The following is a 24,335-nucleotide window of genomic DNA, read 5'->3' as shown; positions in this document are numbered from 1 at the left end:
TTGAATCCACCAATAATAAAGCCTGCATAACAATGCTACCCCACAACTAACACAACTTTGTAGCCTTTGGATTTCTAAGTCACCTTTATTTTTTGTCTCTTTGATCATTCAATCAAATGGCCTGAAAACTGAAAACTCATAAGTTCATCATTTGTAGTCTTATCTACCTACATTAAAATGCCCCCAAACACACATATTATAATATTTTTAAAGAAACCCCCCTTCCCCCAACACTACACTTTTTGGCCCTTGTATATTCAGTGGAACAACCAGTACTACAATCATTTCTTTATTTGCTACTTAGTCAACTCTTTACTTATTGATTTTTATTTTGTCATAGATCTGGATCTAGAGAGGCACCTTATTTAGAATAACCCATCTTTACAAACTATGTTATACCACCCACCCACCAAACACATACACCTTTACACTTTTAACATGCCCTTATATTCACTGTGACAATTTTTAGGACTTTAAATTTTTTCCTTAGAATAAAGTTTTTTTTACACACACATGCTTTCATACAGATTAGAAAAACAAAACAAAAAAAAGTTTAAAATGCTGGCTCTCAAATATAGATAAGCTTGTAGAAATTGCAAATAAATTTTTATGGTAAATTTAACAGCTGCAGTTTCAATCTAGACAATAGTAAAAAGTTGTCTAAGGCTTCAGTTAAAAAGAATAGGTTAAATATTTGTATTTTATCATCCACTGCAAGTGTGAGAATTATTGATTTAATGAGTGAATGCATTTGTGGTCAGGACCAAGAATTTTAAATTGTATATATATACCACTGAGTCATAACTAATTATTAAAAACAAAATGAAATGTATGTAGTCCATTATAGGGCTTTTAAATTTTGTTGCATGTGGAGGCATGGGATACTAAAATTCATGGCTTGGGGAGGGGAGCATTAGGATGTATGGTATGACAAAAGAAGCTTCTGATAGAGTGACACTAATAGTAGGGATGAGAAAAAAAAATTATCTTTGAAAAAACAATATTTTGTTAGTACATCATTAAAATACTTTAACAGAACTTTCCAATGATGTATAAATTATGTCTGTAAGTTTAACAGAAAGTTATGATATTTTTTTTGTGGGGTTTTGACCTAACATCAGTTGACATGGAACAAGAGAGATGAGAGCATGTCTGAATTGTCAGATACCACGAATTTATCACGAATGTGACTCAATCATACTCAATTAACTCAATCAATCATTCAATGTCAATGAATTAGAACTAAACTAAACAGAAACAATAATAAAATAAGTTTAAGTTTGGAGTCTAGAAATAAACTGACACATTGAAAGGAACGCTTTATTTGCATCAACAAGTTCTAGATCTAATTAAACAGAAACAAACCGTCAGATACCACGAATTTATCACGAATGTGACTCAATCATACTCAATTAACTCAATCAATCATTCAATGTCAATGAATTAGAACTAAACTAAACAGAAACAATAATAAAATAAGTTTAAGTTTGGAGTCTAGAAATAAACTGACACATTGAAAGGAACGCTTTATTTGCATCAACAAGTTCTAGATCTAATTAAACAGAAACAATAATAAATTAAGTTTAAGGGTATTAGTATACGACACTAGAAACGCTAAATTAGGTTTCTGTTATATTTTCAGAATATGCAGAAAAAAATGCAGATTACAAATATGTAATTTGATTTCCTCGGAGATAAATAGTTTTTAAAATATATATTTTTAAGTTTTAATTCTTATTACCATATATTGTCATTGGAAATACGCCATTTTGATCTTAAGGCTTAGTACTAGACTATCTCCCTTGAATTACTTGCCAACTTTTTTCTGTTGCTGTTTTGTCTTTCTTTCTAGCAGCTATTAAGTCTAGATCTAATATTAAAATTCATTTAAAATGCAAACAATCTTTTGTACTTTGAAAAATAACTAAAAATCGAAATTAAAATCATGTAGTTAAAGTAATAACAACAGACAAATAGAAAAATATAAAAATAACTCTAAGCTTAACAAAATATCTTTTATTGGCAAAATAAAAGTAATTAAATAAATAGATACTGGTACCCTGACTTTAAATACATGAAAATAATGGACATAAAAATTATTTAATGATGAAATTAATGACATGCAAAAGAAAAATGTAGTATCTTTTTAAAAAATTGGTATATTTGTATTTTTTATGTAATAAAATACAAAGGCAAGAAAAAAGAATTTAATTAATAAATTTTAAGTTAAAAACATATACCCCATTAAATATACAAACCTCTATACTTAATTAAATATCTTTATTGGCAATTTAAAAATTGACAGTAAATAAATAGGCATTTAAATACATAAAAATAATAGACATTAAATGTTATTTAAGATATTAAAAAGCATGCAAGAAAAAAATCAAATAGTCAAATAGATCTAATATGTACATATTGTAAGATGAAATATTAATCAAAACTTAAAAATTTAGGCTAAAGCATCATACTCCAAGCTGTGGATTTGGCAAAAAACAGTTACATGTGGCCTCTTGTGGTACAACCACATCAAAGTGATTACCATTTGTATGCAATAGTGTTATGTTGCAGCATATATGGTTGTCTGTGTGAGATAGTATGTATGTGTTTGCATCATGAAATAAAGGTTCTAATAACAACCATGAGTATTTCGTTTTTTTGTGGTTTGGTGAGAATGTGTAGATATCTCTTTGCAGTAGTGTAGCAGCTGCAAGTATTTCTGCAGTTGTGGCCCATGTTGTATCTTTTTTCATCAGCTCCATATGCTGCTGTTAAAAAAAAATATGGTAGCTATAAGTACAAGTTCTTTATCCTTCTCTTATTATGTAACTTATAATCATATTGTAAACTAAAATGTTAGTAATAAATATTATATACTAATTAATTTTGTTGTTGTTTTTTTGAAGCAAAAATCAATAGCTGCTTACCTTGAAGTCACCATCCACAAACATCTCAAAATTTTTTTCATGAGTGATCATAAAGGAAGTGACTTGTTTTCTCATATTCCTATGTTGGTCCTGAGTTAAAAAGATAATTTGACTAATTGCCCTAAAAAAACAGTTGCCATCAGCAGCTATTTTAATGATCATCCTTTTTTGTTTAATCATTTCCTTTTCCAGTTGTGGAAATGTTATGGGCAATAATGTTGTGGGGATAGATGTAATCTCTAATGATGGTGTCATATCAGGGTGTTTTGTGATGGTGGTGATTTGTGACATTGACATACTTTCTTTTGCTGTCATAATGGGTTCAACTAGTGAGTGGGTTGTGATGGTAGTTTGAGGCATTGTTTCTCTTATACCAACAGGCTCTGTTTCAGGTGGTGTAGTTTCTTGTGCTGTTTTTGGATCATAGTCAGTTGATATTGGCCTGTATAAAGTACCAATGTTTTTGAAGATTTCATGAAACCTTTTTTGATAGATAGAGTTCTTAAACCGAAATAAAAACTCCATCAAGTGTCCAGACATGTGATGCCTTTTGTTGCCAGCTTTCGGTATATTCCACCTAACTTCTCTCCAGAGCCTCTCAATATGTTGAGTATGAGCTTTTGTCTCTGGATTCACAAAATTGTAAGAGTGGTTTACAGTTAGGTGGCGATACCCTTCGCTGCTCAGGCAGTCGTAAGAACGCCAGCAGTCACTCATGATGGTCGTTCCGGGTAAAATTCTCTCTTTTATGATTTGTAAAAGAGTTTCCTTTGTTCTGTCTTTCACAGGTATAACGAAACACTTTTTTGAATCTCGCTCGATGCCTCCAAAGACCCACGTACCTCTTAAAAAGCGACCTTTATTATTCTTGCTTCTTCCGAACTTTGCTTCGTCAATTTCAACAATTTTCCCCTCACCTCCTAGCATTTCAAAGTTAGTGTGAACATAGTGTTCGCACACTTCCCTTAAAAAAGAAGACCAGTCTATGATGGTTTTCCTTGACAGTCTCAGTTCAAGTTGAAGAAAGTCTACACGAGGAAATGGCATGGTTACCCAAAATGCAACAAATTTACAAACTATGTTTTTTGGTATCTTGACTTTTTCAAACCAAGATCCAGTGTTTTGTGATACTTTAAAGTTACATGGAACACAAACACGTTTCCTATTAGGATTAATTTTTTTAATTCTTTTAGTACACCTAAAGGTGTTTGTTTTGCTGTCTAGGGTCATTTCAGCATTGCACCTCCTACAAAGCATTTTTTCACTTAAAACACCATGGCTATATAAAAAATTTTTTAATGAATTTTCATCGTCACACATATTTAAGAAATCTTGAAGCGGATAAACACAATCTTGACATGATGTAGCCATAATGTAATTTAATCTTCGTTGTTTTTATAATAATAAATAAAATATGTCTATCTTTAAATGACTGCTTAATGCACAGAGTTAAATAGATATACCGGTAAGCCTGACACACACAAACCGCAACTACACACAAACCGTAATTGAACAAAAAGAAATAGTAGAACTATTGAATGAAAAACAATGCACAATATAAGAATAAGCAATATCTACAACAAGGTAGAGAAAGTAATGATAGGACTGAAGAGTGGAAGGGAACTCCTTTTATAACAGATTCGGGAAATGTTACAATGGCATCACAGTTAGTAACCTTGTGATGGCTCCAAATAGGGATGGGGCGATGAAAATCAAAGACTTTATCAAATCTCTTTAATGAGATGAAAGAGCTTCAAGATCAAATAATAGGTCACTACTTCTGTGGACCAAATAGGGGAGGGGGACTAGACTCTATGACAATCAGAGTGTATTTGTCATACGTAACTACTTCTTGATGTAACTACTTATAGACTGCCCGCCGACACGATATGATCCAACCACCGATATGATCCAACCACGGGAGTTTTTGTCGTACATAACTATCTGTAGAAGCTGGCCGACATTATAGGATACAACCAAGAGAGTTTTGATCGTGACATCGTTTATGTTGCGTCACGTTTCAGTCTTAGTCTCATCCGACGTAGACCTTAGTTTAACTTCATGTCGGTGAAACGAACCGACAAAGAAAACAAAGAAGGATAAATTTTGACCAAATAAAACACCGTACCTTGCCCTTCTCCCTTTATGAGCATACCAGCGATCCTAGCAGTAGATGACCTAATATGACCACGGCGCCGGCGAAGCTCCGAACAGGGGAAGGTGATTACATCACACCTAGTTCTGCCGTAAAGACAAAGATCGCGTGTGACGGCCGGCGCAGCGAGGGTTTAAAGGTACGTAAGAATAAACGGAGAAAATCGCCACCTGTACGGTACGGCGGGAGAGAAAAACTTGCTTTGGACTCCGTAACGGAATGTAATACATGGGCGCTAGTGGATCCACGTGAAGAGAAGGGTTGGTAGGTGGAGTCGCTACCCCCCCCCCCCCAACTACACATCTTAAACAAATTTAGTGTAATAGGTGAGGAGTTGTTTTTTTTCTTAATGAACTCCGAAAGTAAAGATGCATAAATTATCTAAATAGTAGTGTATATGCTTCTTATCTGTTTCTTTATACATTGGCTTTTGATCCCCACCCTACCCAAAGTAAATTTCAGATTGTGGAACATAATAGTTTAACAGGTGCTATGTTACGTTTAACAAAGACTTTCTTGATCTAGTTACACTCGACCTATCCTCCCTCCAAGAGAGGTGGAGCCAGAGGTAGTTGTAAAAATTATAATCACAGACATTAGTCCTATTTGATCATAAAACACACGCCAAACAATCTCTGGTAGACAGTAGACTCCACTCAGAAGACCTCACGGCGAAAGAGATTTTACGAAAATAGAGAGCGCTTTAAATTCGTTAGAAATGTATAGATCTAACTGTAGTCTTAATCATCAATAGATAAAAATAAAAGTATTTTTTCTTATAGTAATAAGTTTCCCGTACTAGATCTATATCATTTATTGTCATTGCTCTAAATAGATCACTAAGTCATAATGTATAGTTTTGTTCAAAAAATAATAATAATTAAACATAACATGTAGATATAGATGCGTGTTTCATTTCATTTTATTCATGCATATTTGTTTTTTATTTTATCATTATTTCGCTTTGCTTGGTGAGTTAATATATTAATTATAGATCTAATTGTTAACATATATTTTTAAATTAATAATTTCATAAGTAGAAAAAAGAAGAAGAAACAACAAGTTCATCAATTTATTAATAACATTTTATTTAGACCTTCATTTCAGTAAATACACTTAAAAAATCATAAGTTGACAGCATAAGAACAAAAACTCTCTTTAAAAAAAGTTATTGAAAGTTCAATATAGGTAAGGGAGATAAATATGCTTAACAAACAACATGGTGGTCGGCAAAGGTATCTGCGTATCTAAACTATTACCGCCAAATCAAGTTTGTATTTAAAATTATTTAAACTTAATTTAGAATTTCAATTTATTCTAGGTCTCGGGACTAAGCTAGGTGTCTACTCAGGGTCTAGACTAGATCTAGACTAGGTACTTTGATAAAAATTTCAAACTCAATATATTGTAATGAAACTGATATAGTTAGATAGAGCTCTTTAAACTGAATTTATTGATAAGATAATTAGAACAGAAGTTATAGCAATTTTAGTGGCGAAAATTTTGCCTATATTTTTAAAAATATTTCGTGACCGAAAAAGGGAAATTTTGCAATAAAAATGCTGTAACTTATAAACTATTTGAGTTATTTGCATGAAAATTTCACAAGAAATGCATGATTATGTCCTGATATTTATTTTACTTTCAAACAAGGGATAGACTTTGACGAAATTTTCTTATTAATTTTTAAAGTGAGGTTACTTGTAAAAAAGAAACGATCGACGAAGAAGTACTTTTTCACATTTCAAAGACTGTAACTTTTGAACCATAAGAGATAATTGAATACAATTTTAAACAGAGATGCTTGATTACCTGTTACTACTTATTTTACCTTTAAATTATACATAGAAGTCCAAGAAAATATTTTACACTTCATGACGAGGCACCACGTGTAAAAAAAAAAGACAGAAAAAGTACTTTTTTTTCTGTTAAAAAGGCTGTAATTTTTTTAATTTTCAGAGATATATGAATACAGTTTTCAGCACAAATGCATGAATTTAATTGTGTTGTTCTTTTCATTATTTTGAAACCTGAGATTGAAGTTAGCACAAAACTTTTTTTGGTTATAGAACTGTGGCAACAGTAAGTAAATGTAATAAGTCACCAGGTCGAAAATAATTTTCCAATCAATATGAACTATTTTGCTTGCCCTCAATGATAGTGGCAGAATCTGTAAAAGTATTAAATTACATCCCTGTCTGTTGCTGCCACATTAGTGTGTATGACAATCATGTCACACCGCAGCCACATCTACTTCTTGAGCTCTGCGATGCTGCCAGGTGTCAAAGTTAGTGTATCATCCAATACATCTTAACTACACCACTACTGCTCCCTGCCTCTGCATCATCAGTGTATGTTTTGTTTGTTTTACATGTTCCCGATGTTCCTTCAGAGTTGAAGATAGTTACTTCCTAGTCCAAACCTCCGGCTGGACGACGGGGGAGGGAGCGGGCAGGGTTTGAACGCGGGACCATAGATAAATCCAAACGACAATCCAGCGCGCAGACCGCACGACCAGGCAGCCATCCATCTGACTATCATGTCACCACACTCACCACCTAGTAGCACACCACTGCCAGTTACATCCATGATGAAGTCCATCCACCTACTAGATAGATTTATAGAGAGAGAATATAGAGGATTCAGCTATTTAGGCAAGAATGACTATCCTAACCTGTACTATACTACAAAAGATCATCTGTATTAGAAATTTATTAAATTAATTTAATAAACAAAAAACAAAAATTTAGTTAATGTTAATATAGAATTAAAATCGGAGTTAGAGAGGAAGTGGAGATGGATTGGTCACACCCTTAGAAAAGATACCAGCAACAGAGCTAGGCAGGCCTTAGAGTGGAACCCCCAGGGAACAAGACGCAGAGGAAGACCAAAAAGAACATGGCGACGCAGTGTACTTGAAGAAGCAGAGAAGACCGGGAAGAGCTGGGACACCATCAAAAAGCTAGCAAGAGACCGTGGAGAGTGGCGTGTTTTTGTCGAGGCCCTATGTTCCATGAGGAACTCAAAGGAGTGATGATGATGATGATGAAATGAAAACACATGGCCTCTTTGCCCTTAAATATAACAAATATAGGTTAGGGGTACAAATATAGGTAGTCATCCTTATTCTCCTTAAACTTAAACTAAAGAAGATTTTGATACTTATTTCTTTTCTATGTCGAAACATTGTCAAATAATGCGCTGTCAAAGTCAAACTTTGAAATTTTAGCCTATAGTTGTCCAAATAGCATATATAAACTACTCTAGATCTAGTTTATAAAAGATCTATTATAATTTATTATTATTTATATAAAATAGAATATATTACTATTCTATAGATCTAGACAATCACAATAGTCATTATTATCATAATCATTATACTATGACTATCTCACACTATCTGTCTATACTATTAGTCTGAGTATAGTCACTAGACTATACTTAATTATAATACAAAAATAGTATGACTATCTCACACTATCTGAGTATCTGTCTATACTATTTGTCTGACTATACCATCACTATTGTCACTTGACTATACTTAATTAAAATACTACTATTTTATACTATATTTTTTCATACTAAATAAAATTATAATATAGTTAATGGACCTCATTCACCAATCGTAAACAAACAACATTTAGCCACGTGATTATCTATATCCTCTATACAAAGTATGCCATCCATAGTGGCTGTCACGTGATACATATTTTTTATTGTTTTATCAATATTATGCCATGGCTAAATGTGTTTATTTACGATTGGTGAATGAGGTCCATTAATATTATTTATACTATATTTTTATATTATAGAGTCTATACTTTATTAAATTATAGTTACACTACTAACTAGTTATAGATCTAGACAATGTAGTCATCTAGTCAGTAGATCTATATAGTTATACACATTATAATAGTATTATAATTATACCGTTTAGTCAGTTTAGTATAGATTTCTATAGATCTAGATCTAATCAATCTAATCTATCTCTAGAGATCTATATATTATTATATAATAGATCTAGTCTATAGTAATCCTTTCACCACTAAACAGTTGTCAGAAACTATCTATCACCAAAGACAGGCTTAGAGAAGGGATATATAACTCTGTATCAGTTATTTTAAAAAATCAATTTTATGACTAATTTCACAGGAAAAAACTAATTAGATCTAATAAAACCTAACAAAAATGTCAAAAACATTCTTTTTATAATAGAAAAAAATACAATAGAGTCGACCTAGGAATACTGTTCAGAGTTGTATAACTTTGAAATCTCAGGAGATCCATAGATACTAAATGTCCCGGCAGTTTCCAACATTGATGACTATCTGATTCTTCGCTCAGAAGTAGCAGCAGCAGTAAAAACCCTGAAAAAGGGAAAATCAGCCGGAGTTGACAACATTCCTGGCGAACTTCTTCAGGCGGGAGGAAAAACTATGATAAACGCACTCTATATGATTTGCAACAAGATCTGGCAATCTGGAGATTGGCCCAAACCCTGGACCCAATCACTCATAATAACCCTTCCAAAGAAAGGCAACTTACAACTGTCAAAACTATCGCACCATCAGCCTCATAAGTCATCCCAGCAAAGTACTGTTAAAAATCATATTAAACCGGCTAAAACTGATAGCAGACAACATCATATCAGAGGAACAAGCAGGTTTTAGACAAGGTCACAGCACAACAGAGCCAATCCTAAACCTCAGAATACTCTGTGAGAAATATCTCCAACACCAAGAGAATCTTTTCCATGTCTTTATTGATTTCAAGAAAGCTTTCGATCAAGTATGGCACGGAGCACTCTGGGCGACAATGGAAAAGTACAACATTAATAAAAACATAATCAAAGTTATCCAGAACCTCTACAAGGATGCCACCAGTGCGGTGTACTTCAACAATAATATTGGGGACTGGTTCAAAACCACAGTTGGAGTAAGACAAGGCTGCCTACTGTCACCAACACTCTTCAATATCTTTCTTGAAAGGATAATGGAAGATGCCCTCGAGGGCTATGAAGGTACTGTTAGCATTGGAGGAAGAAGAATTACTAACTTGCGCTTCGCAGATGACATTGACTGCCTAGCAGGGACAGAAGAAAAACTAGCTGTCCTGGTGATGCGCATTGACAAGACTGCCGCAGCATATGGCATGCAAATAAATGCAGAAAAAACTCAAATTATGGCCAATAGCCATCAGGGCTTTAAAAGAGGCTCAGTATTGGAGGTGAAAAGCTAACCAGTGTTAACAGCTTCAAATACCTCAGAGCTATTGTCTCAGATGAGGGAACAAAACCCGAATTATTGGCCCGAATAGCACAGTCCACAGCAGCCCTTTCGAAACTTAAAATAATATGGAAAGATAAGGACTTAGCCCTCAGCACCAAAATCAGACTGATGCGCTCTCTGGTCATGGCCACATTTTTATATGCTTGCGAGTCATGGACGTTGAATGCAGAGCTTGAGAGGAGGATCCTAGCAATGGAATTGAGATGCTACAGAAGGATCCTAGGCATCACATTCAAAGACCGCATCACAAACCAAGAAATCAGAGACAGGGTTACTGTAGCGATCGGAGCCCATGATGACCTGCTAACTATTGTGAAAAGACGAAAGCTTAAAACCTTTGGCCACATTACAAGATCTACGGGGCTCGCAAAGACCTTCCTTCAGGGAACAGTGCCAGGGAAAAGAAGAAGAGGCAGACAGAAAAAGCGATGGGAGGACAACATTAAAGAATGGACAGGCCTGCCATTGAGAGAGGTTTTAAACAAGGCAAAAAAAAGGGAGGAATGGAGAAAGACAGTCGACAAATCTTGCCTGGTGCCCCAACGGTCCAACAGACTAAGGGATAGGTAAAGGTAAAAAAGTAGGTCTAGATCTAGGCATTTAACTACATTCAATGTACCAAGCTCACTACAAACATTTGCCCATTTATTCTCTATGAAAAAAACAAACAAACAAATATAATATAAGATCATTAACATTGATGTCCAAAACTGGCTGTCTGAAATAAATTTTGGTAAGAAAATCGTAATTTAATTCAAACACCCTATTATTTTTGTTGTATAAAATCAAACAACTTGGCTTATGAATCAAATAAAACAGCTCCAAAAAACAGAATAAGTATTGCCGGGCTCATTAGCTTAGACTTAGCCAACCAAAAAATATAGTCTTAACCCTAGGAAGAGGTAAAGTCATCCGGGTAACATAGGAAAAAACAAAAACCTGATGTAGACATTTGAAATTCTTTTTTCTTTTACATAAAAAGACAACTAAATGGAAGGAAATTGGGTCAGAATCATTGGAAATGGACATGCTAGTTTCATATTAAATATCAAAAAAAAGATTTAATGACCACAAAAACAGCTAGTGTCTGAATTCATGTAATGTCCGGATTAAATAAATTACTCTAGATATTATATTAGATCTATATTACATTATTAGTATATAGATTCTAGTTTCTATATCTATCTCTCTCTATATATATATTTATATCTCTAGATCTAGTATTTGTGGATGACTGCCTGGTCGTGCGGTTTGCGCACTCGACTGTCATTTGAATTTATTGATGGTCATGGGCTCAAACCATGCCCACTCCTGCGGGAGGTCTTCATGTCTGACCAAACTATGATATCTAGATCTATATGGTGACTATGACTATGAGTAAACTAAGGGACAGTCTACTAGAGTCTAGATCGGAATCTAGATCAAGTATTACAGTAAGACTACGGTATTAGTGACAGTAAGAAAGCCAAAGTGCTGCCTGTAATCCTGTATTGTTGCATGATTTAGAATCTTAGTGCATCCAGAAATCCAGTCCATTCCTGTATGATTTATGTATATGATGATCAAGTCATGTATATTTATCACATATGATGTCAAGATGATGAAATTTATCACTACATCTAGATCTTATTTAACCTATTTAATACAAAATAGTTATTTTGAAAGAAATACTGTTAAAAGACATCGTAAAATATGAATAGAGCAAATTTTTTTTGTTGTTTTAATGTCATTATTTTTCAGTCATTTTGCAGGAAACACTGTCCATCCATCCATCCCAATGGCACTACAGCCCATGGAGGGCTTTAGCTGGCTTCAACACATCCCTCCATTCAGATCTCTCCTTAGCCTTTTATCTCTGTCACTATCTGTGGGTCTTCATACAGTTGATATATCTCATGGTAAGTACATGTCCTCCACCCTGTTTCATCTTGTATAGCACCATAGATTTTTCTAAGAATTTTTCATTCCCAAGTATTTAGTATATTTTCGGTTGTCTTTGTCAGCGTTCAGGTCTCACTTGCATACACTGCAGCTGGTCTTATGGTTTTGTATATTATTTTCTTGGTTTCTCTTGATATTGTTTTGTTCTTAAGTAAATGATGGGTGCTATAAAATGCTCTGTTGCCTCCTGCTATTCTTTCCTTTATTTCTGTTAGTAGGTCATTTTTTAAATCAATTGTACTTCCTAGATATTTGAATGCTTTGACATTTTCAAATTTGTGATTTATGATTTTAATATATGGTCCTATCTTTTTGATTGTCTCTTGTCATTACGATGTACTTGGGTTTACTGTCATTGACCTCAAGTCCTGCTGGTCGAGATGCTTCTTCTAGTTGTGTGAAAAAACTAGCAATGTCAGAGGTTTCTTTACCCAATAAGGCAATGTCATTGGCATAAGCAAGGTATTGTAGAGGTTATCTGTATATCGTCCCTGTTGGTTGTGGACCCATATTTTCACTCCTGAAGTATTTAAAAAGTTAGTAATATTTCCCCTCGTGTTTATGTGTATATTTCTTATAACTCTCCAGTGTCAAATTGAAAAGCATGCAAGTTAGTGAGTCACCTTGTCTTCATCATCACTCCTTTGAGTTCCTCATGGAACATAGGGCCTCGACAAAAACACGTCACTCTCCACGGTCTCTTGCTAGCTTTTTGATGGTGTCCCAGCTCTTCCCGGTCTTCTCTGCTTCTTCAAGTACACTGCGTCACCATGTTCTTTTTGGTCTTCCTCTGCGTCTTGTTCCCTGGGGGTTCCACTCTAAGGTCTGCCTAGCTCTGTTGCTGGTATCTTTTCTAAGGGTGTGACCAATCCATCTCCACTTCCTCTCTAAGATCTGCACTTCTATATTTTTCTGTCCACTCGTCTCCCACAGTTTGGTGTTTTTTACTTTGTCATACCAGTGTATTTTTAGGATATTTCTCAGGCATCTGTTGATGAAGGTCTGTATTTTTTTTTTGTTGTGGCTTCAGTTGTTCTCCATGTTTCAGAACCATACAGTAGGACAGCCTTGACATTAGTAACAAACATAGTAACAAACATGGGAGGCCATTTAATAAGGGATATCACTATTTACTATATTGTTAACAAATTTATGCAAACGGTTTTAGTTTTTTTGTAAAAAAATGTATTTTTACAATTGTTTTGCTAAATACAGTAATTTCTGTCATACTAACTACTACATTTTTTAAGATAAAGAATCCATTAAGTATGCATAAAAGTGGAACATAAATTAAAACAGCAATTAAAAAGTAGATTTTTCAAATTATCGCGTGAAAAATATCCTACCATCATATAAATACAACAGATAACTAAAGGACATTAGTTTTTACGGGAATGTTTTTTTTCGTGAGGCTTTGAATAAGAGATTGGCTCTTTACAAACAATTAGATTAATTAGTTAATCATTATATGACATCAGTTAGACCAGGCTCATATTTAACTTCGCCTTCACTTTCAACAATGCCTTGGTCTGCTGGACTGTTGGGGCACCACACAAACTGTCTTTGTAACCTTGTTTTCTATTGAAGGGTTGGTTTTTAGCTTAAAACCCAGCTGGAGGTTTTTTTTTTAACTCAAAACCCATTGCATGGGGTTTTAGCTTAAAGCCCTCGGGAGAGGTTTTAATTAAACACAAACCCCTCTTGGCTATACCCATAGAATCTAAGGACTGATATATGCATATATATATTGTAAAAAATCGCTCCCCTCCAACTCAAATGTTCTGGGTCCGCTAGTGTTGAAAGCCAATAAGAGGATTCGACAAACAAAAACCACAATATAGTAAATTTTTATTTTGTAACTTTGAGAATTTCCTATAAACCAAATTTACATTTCATCTTTAAATTATTAGATATATATATGCTAACAACACTTTTTACTGTGCAGGTATGAAGTCACTTATACTAGTGAGGCACTAGGCTTAACCAGTAACTATGTCCTGAGAGAAGTGAAAGGGGATCGTCCAGATGTACAGGATATGATTATCCTGATCACGGGCCGAAAGTTATCATTTCCTTTTTCCACGAAAAGGGAAGCAGAGAAGTTAAAAAGGAAAACATCCTTAAAGGTGAGTTGTAAGAGTTACCATTGGCAACATTATAATAATAATAATAATAGTAATAATAATTCGAAACATATTGATATAGTGCATTAAAAACAATTCAAGAAAATAATAATTATATAAGTAAAGCGAATGCATTAATTCAAGATTATAAAAATATTAGGAATGGAGATTAAAAATAGCTATACGACCTAGATATCTAGATCCAATTATTGAATGAAAACATTGGCCTGTGTATTTAGAAGTGCACGAGATAAAGATGTCAAATATTAAAGATTCTTAGTTTAGTCTTGTTTGAGATGTAAGGAGATTTCCAGGTTGGTTTTAGCTGTGTAAATGTCTGACGTGCTAGATTTATATGGCGTTTAATGTCTTCATCTGTTCCACCTGATATACTGACTACACTCCCAAGGTATATAAAATTTTCTACTTGGTCTATTGTCTGAGAATTCAATACTATGTCTCCACTTTGTTTATTGTTTACTTTAAGTACTTAAGTTTTTTGGTGGTTTATTTTGAGGCCTACTCTTTTTCCTACTTCGCTTAAAGCTGTGACCTTTTCTTGCATATCCTGTAGTCTGTGTGATAATAGGGCTATGTCATCAGCGAATTCCAGATCTTCCAGCTTTTGTATGAGAGTCCATTGGATTCCTTTCCCTGCGTTAGAGTAGGCTTCTTTTGTGACCCAATCCATTACTAGAAGGAACAGGAGTGGTGAAAGAAGACATCCCTGTTTGACTCCTGTTGTGACTGGAAATTCCTCTGACAGCTTGCCACAGTGGGTTACTTGGCAGGTGAAACCATCATAAAGGTTCTTGATTATGGTTATTATTTTATTGGGGATCCCATAATGTCTCATTACAGTCCAAATAGATTCTCTGTCGACACTATCAAAAGCTTTTTCAAAGTCAACAAAAGTTGCATATAGAGGAGATTGCCATTCGACACATTGTTCTACAATTATCCTGAGTGTAGCTATTTGGTCAGCACAAGATCTCCCTTTTCTGAATCCGGCCTGTTCTTCCCTTAGGTGTTCATCACATGCTCCCTTTATTCTGTTTAGTAGGATTCTGCTAAAAATCTTGCTTGGTACTGACAGCAAAGTGATGCCTCGCCATTTCTCACATTGTGATAGATCTCCACTCTTTGGTATTTTTATTAGCAAGCCCTATAGATTGCAAGTTTTAAAAGGCATTCTTATTACATTTTAATCCGCAACTATTCTAAAAATTATAATCATTTTTTCAGACATTTTTTCTTTTCTGAGCCACTAAATTGATGATTATGTTAAATCAACAATTGATTTTAAAATAATATTTCTGATTTACTTTGATGCAAGAAAAGGCTAATATTATAAGCAATACTTACTATAGTCAAATTATGCACTTTTATAAAGTATGCTAAGCAGGCTTAAACAAAGCATAAAAAAAGAATATTTGCTATTGATCTTTTAGAAAATGGGGCTATAGAATATACAACTATCTATTTGTTATAATTTTAATTAAGGTTTTTTTGTTTTTACATTTTATCCTCAAATTTAAATCAAAACTATGTCAATAGCTATATGTCTTCATAAGTTATAACTAATTTAACATGTATTTATCTTTGGAATGTTTGTAAATTGTTTTACATGTTTCGGATGTCCCTTCAGACATGTCCAAACCTCCCGCAGGGTGACGGGGATGGGAGCAGGCAGGGTTTGAACTAGAGACCATCGATAAATCCGATCGACAGTCCAGCGCGCAAACTGCACGACCTGGCAGTCAGGATCGTTATCTGGGTAAATATTGTCTGATAAATTGAAATAATGCTTAAGTCTAGAAGAAGTAAAACTATGGCATGCATCCTGTTTGGAACTATCTATTCACCTAAATTAATTCCACTAACTTCGATAGTAAAGCAGTTTACTTGCTATGTTGTGAGTCTTTTTTTTTAAAAAGATTTTAAAAAATGAAACATTTGTTGGTGCTTCTGCTCTGACACTGAAAAAAAAGTAGGTCTGTTGAAGTTAATGAATAATAAAAACAAAGAAGAATATCCAGATTATACATGATTACATTTTGTAGTGTCATTCAATAAGGAAATCTACTTGAATTGTAAGCATGTTTCTAACCCTAAATATTTACTATATAAATAAATTATTGCTTTCATATAGTGCTACTTTCATGCTTATAGCATGCTCAGAGCACTATGGTCCAATCTCATTTGTGGACCAGTGGGAGTAGGTTTTCTAACTGCCTTAAAGCACTCAGTAAACACAGCTCAACTCGAGTTGTGTGTCGAACCTCTTGCCCCCTTCATAGGCAGCCAAGCTAAGCCAAGTTCAAGCGTAGTTGGCCTCTTGACCACGCTTCCTTCTAGGCTCGATTGGTTACCTTGGTTGTGGAAAAGGAAATATTTAAAGTTCTTGAAGTGTTCAGTATCCTCATTTTGTAATTAAACCTGATGCATGATGGACATTAATATTTTTACTTTATATTTTCATATGTTTCCAACTGTGAATTGCCTCTTACTTTAAAATTTAGCTCTAGCTGGATAACTTTGTGCAATAGAAAAATTATGTTTAGATTTTGGAAATTATAATTTATGTGCTACATCTTAAATTCACTATATACTTGTAGAACTATTGCTTGGAATCTAATTGCAAGTTTCTACTGTCAACTGTCATACTAGATATGGTCTTATGACTGCATTAGAACCGAAACTATAATGGAATCTAATTGCAAGTTTCTACTGTCGACTGTCATACTAGATATGGTCTTATGACTGCATTAGAACCGAAACTATAATGTTTGCCCCCCCCCCCCTCCCTCCCTTCATATGGAAAGCAGGTAAATCTTTCATTTAGAGCCAAATCATATAACCCTTACCGTATTTATACAATAAAAGTGTACTGAGCATGTTATAGTAGAAAGAAGACACATTATAGAAATCTTATACATAAGAATTTGGATACCAAGAAAAAAAATCTTTTCTCTAGTGAAACTAGATCTGTATGGATAATGGTTTGCTTTTAATCTTTAACAATACAGCCAATCAACCTTACTGGTACATCTGGTAACAGGTACATCTCTTATGGCTAAAATGACCAGTGTGTGTGTTTTGTATCAAGGATATGCATGTTGTTGGTTTTGAAAAAATGTTTGATGTGACTGCCAAGGCTTTTTACAAATCTTTTGTATGTGTGTATGTGTTTTTTTTTTTCTATTTTTTTTAAATTTTGTATTGTAATCGGAATTCTTAAATGGTGGGAAAAAAATGTAAACCACTATTTTGACTGTCAAAAACAGTAAACCTAAAAAAATGAATTTTGTAGTTTTAAACAAATTGAATCACACTTATAACATATATAAAATATAGATTTATAACATATTGAATCACACTTATAATACATACAGGCTGGCTGCCTGGTCATGTGGTATATTATTTGGACTTCTCGATGGTCCTGGGTTAATACCCTGCCTGCTGTCATCCTGCTGGAAGTTAGGACTAGGAAGTAAATTATCTTCAACTCTGAAGGAACAACTAAGATATGTGAAACATTTTACGAACATTTTTTTGTCTTCCTTTCTCAGCACATACAACTCAATTTACTTCTATTGGCTGGAAATATTTAAAGCATGACAGTGGCATAGGTAAATTACCAAATAGTGGATCTTATGTTGGATTGATCAGCCCTGATGAACTGACCTGACCATTGTAATTGAAACCATAGTGAGTAATAATTTCTTAAAAGCACTCTTCTTACCTCCCTCCCCTCCCCTTAAGATTCTAAAGAAAAAATTTGTCAGCATGTTACATTACTAGACTGTAAGACTCTTTATGACATATCTGTCAGACATACCTACAGGTTGGAAAACTTATCTATTTGACATACCTAGATGACATATTAACTCTGATTAATAAAAGAAAAAAGTTTTTCAGACACAATCACTTTATTTGTATTTCAGACTCATGACCACTCTATCTGTATAGGTCCTGGTATACCCTGGGATGATGTTCACCCACAACTTTTAACTTGAAATCTTAAAGGAAGTTTTGTAAGTATATTTCATTAGATTCTTCTGCTTAAAATAATTTATAACAATAAAGAAAAAGTTAAAGACTGCTATTGCATGAGGCTTGTATTTAAAAAAAAAAAAAGAAAATATAATTACTGACAAATGAATTCAAAAGTTTGATGTCAGCTGGCAGAATATGAACCTGGCACCATTATTATTATTATTATAGCTTTTATATAGCGCTACTTTCATGCTTATAGCATGCTCAGAGCGCTTTTTGGTCCAATCTCATTTGTGGACCGGTGGGGGGGAGGGGGTATCTAGGAGTTGGTTTTCCGTGCTGCCTTTGGGCGCTCAGTAAACACATCTCTGCCCGAGTCGGGTGTCGAACCTCGAGCCCCCTTCTAGGTAGCCAAGCCAAGCCAAGTTCAAGCGCACTTGGCCTCTCGACCACGCTTCCCACCATTATGAAAGATAATCCAGTGTGCATACTGCACAACCAGACAGCCATCCAGTCTTAAAAAGAATGTGTTAATTAATTATTTTATTTAGTTTTAAATTAGACTGTTTTATGTTTTATTTGTATCTATTTTCTATGGACTTTCTTTTGTTTTAACAATAATTTATTACCAGTTATATAAATTTAGTAAAATGTTTGCAGCTAAATATCACTACCATTGTTATCTTTAGGCTAAACTAACAAGCATGAATGTCTGGTACAGTAAGATAGGGTTAATGGTCAACCTGACATTATGGTTCATTCATTGGGACAGCTAATGGTGAGTTAATTCTATTTTTAAATATTAAATTAATCTGATGAATTCTTTTTGTATTACTAATCAAACTTGGCAGTGAAACAAAGACCAAGGAAAAGAAGCATAACTTAATTTATTTAGGTGATAGAGTAGCAGAGTAGGCCTAAAGTGTCTAATGCAGAACATTCTCAGGACATAAGCAATGTATTCATATCTTGTACCTTTGCTGAAATGTTAACAGACAGAAATTTAAAGTAGGGAATCCACCTGGGAAATAGTTTAAAGAGTGTTGGTAGACAAAAAGATTTTTAAAAAATAACCATAGACTTGCAATGAAAAAAAAAAGAGCCTACTGCTGTGCCACACCAGTTGGTTAAAAGAAAGACTTAGCAAAAGAAAATCTGGAGATGCTTTAGTAATAAATAAGTCAGCACTTTAATATTGTATTCATATATATATTCATATTATCACATTCCATCTTTCACAGTTTGTGTCTGACCTAGCAGTTCTCAAGTTAGGGCTTGATGAAGTCTACAAACTGACCACTATATCTACTGGACAAAAAGGATCATGTTCTGACCCCCTCCCTCCCAACCATTTTCTCTGCCTTATCTTGATGACTTTGAAGGTATACAATTTTTGAGAAAAAAATCACAAAAAAAAAATTTAAAAATGGAGGCGCCATGGTTAAACAGTAAAGAGCTTGGCTTCCAAACCATGGGTCCTGGGTACAAATCCTGGTAAAGACTAAGATTTTTAATTTCTGGATCTTTGGGCGCCTCTGAGTCCACACAGCTCTGATGGGTACCTGATATAAGTTGGGGAAAAGTAAAGGCGGTTGGTCATTGTGCTGGCCACATGACACCCTTGTTAACCGTAGGCCACAGAAACAGATAACCTTTATATCATCTGCCATCTCTTATGTCATGAAAAAAAATATTAGAAGAGTTTATGACATTATGCTGATGTCACATGTTGATAGATGAATTCCCAAAACTTTTATGTACACAGAGCTGTTGAAAAAGGCAATTAGAGTTGAACTTAGTCCAACATAATTATTCCTTGAATGAAATTGGCTTTTCATTGTGAATATTTTTGTCCATTGCCACTGCAGAGAACCAAAAATGTAATGAAACTGTTCTTATTATCTCCTGCAATTTTAAAACTAACCTATCAAAATACTTTCTGTTAGTAAACTGAGCTTGAGAAAACATTATATAAAATGAATTAGACTGATACTTAAAAAAACTAAGCTTACTCTGTGTTGCTCAGAATCCTAAACATTTCTCTTTGAAACTTTTTGGAAGGAATCTTTTAATGATTAAAGCTGTGGTATATAAATAAGATGTAATTATTTTTATTTTTTAGGGTACAAATGCACTTGGAGCTTTTGATGGTGTTCTGTTCAATGCAACAATTCCCACATCTCCAGCAGCTGGCTTTGCAGCTATTGGCGCAGACAGTTATGGCTTGGATGATTTTGATAATTATCTGCTTCCGCTCTTCAAAACTCAAACGCACGTCTGCCATGTTGCAGTTAATTCCTTGCCACTCTGGTACTGTGTGTGGTACAGAACCACCTTCACATTTATTTTTCTAATTAGACATTAAGCTTTCCATGTGCTGAAATTTAGCATTGTAGAACCATAACTATTAACCTTTTAGATTGTTATCTTTCGTAATGTTAAGACTAGAAAACAAGATCTCAAAATTATATTTAGGACGAGGATTACAATTACTTAGTCAATTACTTAGATAAAATAATTATAAAACAAAAGTTATATAAAGACATAATTATACAATGTTTATGTTTTGTATGTTCATAAAAATGTGTATAGCAGTGTTATGGAGTGTGTGTGTGGGTGTTTCCAAGGTAACGTTGAGAAATTAGCGATTGGTTGGTGGATATGCAGTGAGGATGGTGAAATTACAAAAATGGTCTAGTGTAATGCAAATTACCCAGGGATCTGAAACTGTACAGACAGGTTTTTTGTAGTGAGTTAGATTTTGTTTAAAATACCATTTTATGTTATTGCTACTAGATTTATTTCATTTCATCTAGGTTAGTATTAGGGTTAGTGTTATGTTGTAATAAAAGTTATATTTAGTTTTGTTTCATAAAAAGAAGATTTTTCAAGTTTCACAATTAAATATATATATATATATATCCAAGCAGTAGTTCTCACCAAACTTTCATACGCTGGCAGAACTACCTTAAAAAAAAATGTTCTGCTGGAGGCTGGTGTGGGTAGTATAGAAGAAATACTTATCATTCAACAGCTGTGATGAGTTGGATAATTATCCCACATGGGGGGCGACTGCATGCCAAATGGTATCTTCAAGGATGGCATAACGGGGTGCTCCTGTAAGCACTATAAAGATTAACTCAGGCACCTTTTTGCCATAGAGGAAAGTAGGTTGTAATAGGGTTTCTGAAAACACTGCACTCATCTTTTATCTTCAGCATCATTATTATTATTAAACCATTACTCAAATTTTGCTTTGTTATTTTGCCATGTAGAGATTTACTGCTGGGGTGAACAATGCTTAAAAAAATACAAATATGCTGTGTTTTTACTTTGGCTCAGCGTTGGCTCCCACATTTATGTCTTTTGTATTTTTCTATTATACCAGTTCTGTTACTATGCAAATGCAAAAAAAAAAAAAAAATACAAGTTGTTGCACTATTGATATTTTTTATACTAATTTTTTATTTATATTATTAATTATTTATTATTATCTAAGCATCTGTTTGTATTTGAGCTGGGTAATGAATATAGATTCTTAAATTTAATTGTTGTTTGTTGCTTTCCTCACTTTTAAACTGTGACCATGTAAATTTTGTCTAGATGGAGAATGGTAATGTATTAGTGTCAATGATTACATTGAGAATGGTAATGTCTTAGTGCCAATGATAACAGTGAGACAATCATTAGATTGAGGATGGTAATGTCTTAGTGTCAATGGTGTAACACTATGATTAGAGTGAGATGGACGAGATGATTTCAGTTCACGTGAAAATGGGTCTTACACATTGTCAAGCAAAGAGGTACCATTTTTGATCACACGACCACTTTTTTTTTAGTAAGTTAGCGCCATGATGTATCAAGAGACGGAGGTGTCTCTGTTTTATGAAATTGGATTAAATAATATGAGTACCTAATTGGAGCTTTTTCTATGGATGTAGTTTGTATTTGATATGAAATAATTCGTGATGCTATTTTATGGCTGAGATTGCCTACTTTCTGAACTATTATTTGATGTAATAAATATTTGTCTGACAGAGAGGTGTTTGTGATTATTTTTTTATCCATAATATGTGATGTGTTTAATTAAGAATACAAGAACACTACATCAAGGCCAGAAGAGGCCTTAATACCATTCAATCAACATTCACACCATTCAAGACACTACAAATGGTTAGATTGAGAATGGTAATGTCTTAGTGTCAATGATTATATTGAAAATGGTAATGTCTTAGTGTCAATGATTAGATTGAGAATGGTAATGTCTTAGTGTCAATGATTAGATTGAGAATGGTAATGTCTTGGTGTCGATGATTACATTGAGAATGGTAATGTCTTAGTGTCAATGATTACATTGAGAATGGTAATGTCTTAGTGTCATTGATTACATTGAGAATGTTATGTCAATGATTAGATTGAGAATGGTAATGTTTTATTGTCAATGATTAGATTGAGAATGGTAATGTCTTAGTGTCAATGATTAGATTAAGAATGGAAACATCTTAACCTCATTGATTAGATTGAGAATGGTAATGTCTTAGTGTCAATGATTAGATTAAGAATGGAAACATCTTAACCTCATTGATTAGATTGAGAATGGTAATGACTTAGTGTCAATGATTAGATTAAGAATGGAAGGTCTTAGTGTCAATGATTAGATTGGGAATGGTAATGACTTAGTGTCAATGATTAGATTGAGAATGGTAATGTCTTAGTGTCATTGATTACATTGAGAATGTTATGTCAATGATTAGATTGAGAATGGTAATGTCTTAGTGTCAATGATTAGATTGAGAATGGAAACATCTTAACCTCATTGATTAGATTGAGAATGGTAATGACTTAGTGTCAATGATTAGATTGAGAATGGTAATGACTTAGTGTCAATGATTAGATTGAGAATGGTAATGACTTAGTGTCAATGATTAGATTAAGAATGGAAGGTCTTAGTGTCAATTAGATTGGGAATGGTAATGACTTAGTGTCAATGATTAGATTGAGAATGGTAATGTCTTAGTGTCGATGATTACATTGAGAATGGTAATGTCTTAGTGTCATTGATTACATTGAGAATGTTATGTCAATGATTAGATTGAGAATGGTAATGTTTTATTGTCAATGATTAGATTGAGAATGGTAATGTCTTAGTGTCAATGATTAGATTGAGAATGGAAACATCTTAACCTCATTGATTAGATTGAGAATGGTAATGACTTAGTGTCAATGATTAGATTGAGAATGGTAAAGACTTAGTGTCAATGATTACATTGAGAATGGTAATGTCTTAGTGTCAATGATTACTTTGAGAATGGTAATGTCTTAGTGTCAATGATTAGATTGGGAATGGTAATGACTTAGTGTCAATGATTAGATTGAGAATGGTAATGTCTTAGTGTCAATGATTAGATTGAGAATGGTAATGTCTTAGTGTCAATGATTAGATTGAGAATGGTAATGTCTTAGTGTCAATGATTAGATTGAGAATGGTAATGTCTTAGTGTCATTGATTACATTGAGAATGTTATGTCAATGATTAGATTGAGAATGGTAATGTCTTAGTGTCATTGATTACATTGAGAATGTTATGTCAATGATTAGATTGAGAATGGTAATGTTTTATTGTCAATGATTAGATTGAGAATGGTAATGTCTTAGTGTCAATGATTAGATTGAGAATGGAAACATCTTAACCTCATTGATTAGATTGAGAATGGTAATGACTTAGTGTCAATGATTAGATTGAGAATGGTAAAGACTTAGTGTCAATGATTAGATTAAGAATGGAAGGTCTTAGTGTCAATGATTACTTTGAGAATGGTAATGACTTAGTGTCAATGATTAGATTGAGAATGGTAATGTCTTAGTGTCACTGATTACATTGAGAATGTTATGTCAATGATTA

General features: G+C 33.7%; 1 long non-coding RNA gene across 3 annotated transcripts; it reads left to right on the top strand.

Moving 5' to 3' along the window:
• The first annotated feature begins 11,595 nt into the window (after positions 1-11,595).
• On the top strand, positions 11,596-22,470 carry LOC129924412 (uncharacterized). 3 transcript variants are annotated; one of them, XR_008776334.1, is made up of 9 exons: positions 11,596-12,268; positions 14,257-14,437; positions 16,083-16,211; positions 17,496-17,613; positions 18,007-18,145; positions 18,382-18,471; positions 19,123-19,211; positions 19,675-19,815; positions 20,556-22,470. It is a non-coding gene; the product is annotated as an uncharacterized LOC129924412 (long non-coding RNA). The 3 variants fall into 3 exon arrangements; XR_008776333.1 differs by lacking the exon at positions 17,496-17,613 and having other exon boundaries at positions 11,613-12,268; XR_008776335.1 differs by lacking the exons at positions 16,083-16,211; positions 17,496-17,613 and having other exon boundaries at positions 11,623-12,268.
• The last annotated feature ends 1,865 nt before the right edge of the window (positions 22,471-24,335 follow it).

This window comes from Biomphalaria glabrata, chromosome 2 (genome assembly GCF_947242115.1).
Source record: "Biomphalaria glabrata chromosome 2, xgBioGlab47.1, whole genome shotgun sequence".
Taxonomy (NCBI): domain Eukaryota; kingdom Metazoa; phylum Mollusca; class Gastropoda; family Planorbidae; genus Biomphalaria; species Biomphalaria glabrata.
Note: the sequence above shows the minus strand (reverse complement) of the source record. Positions and strands in the feature narration are given on the sequence as shown.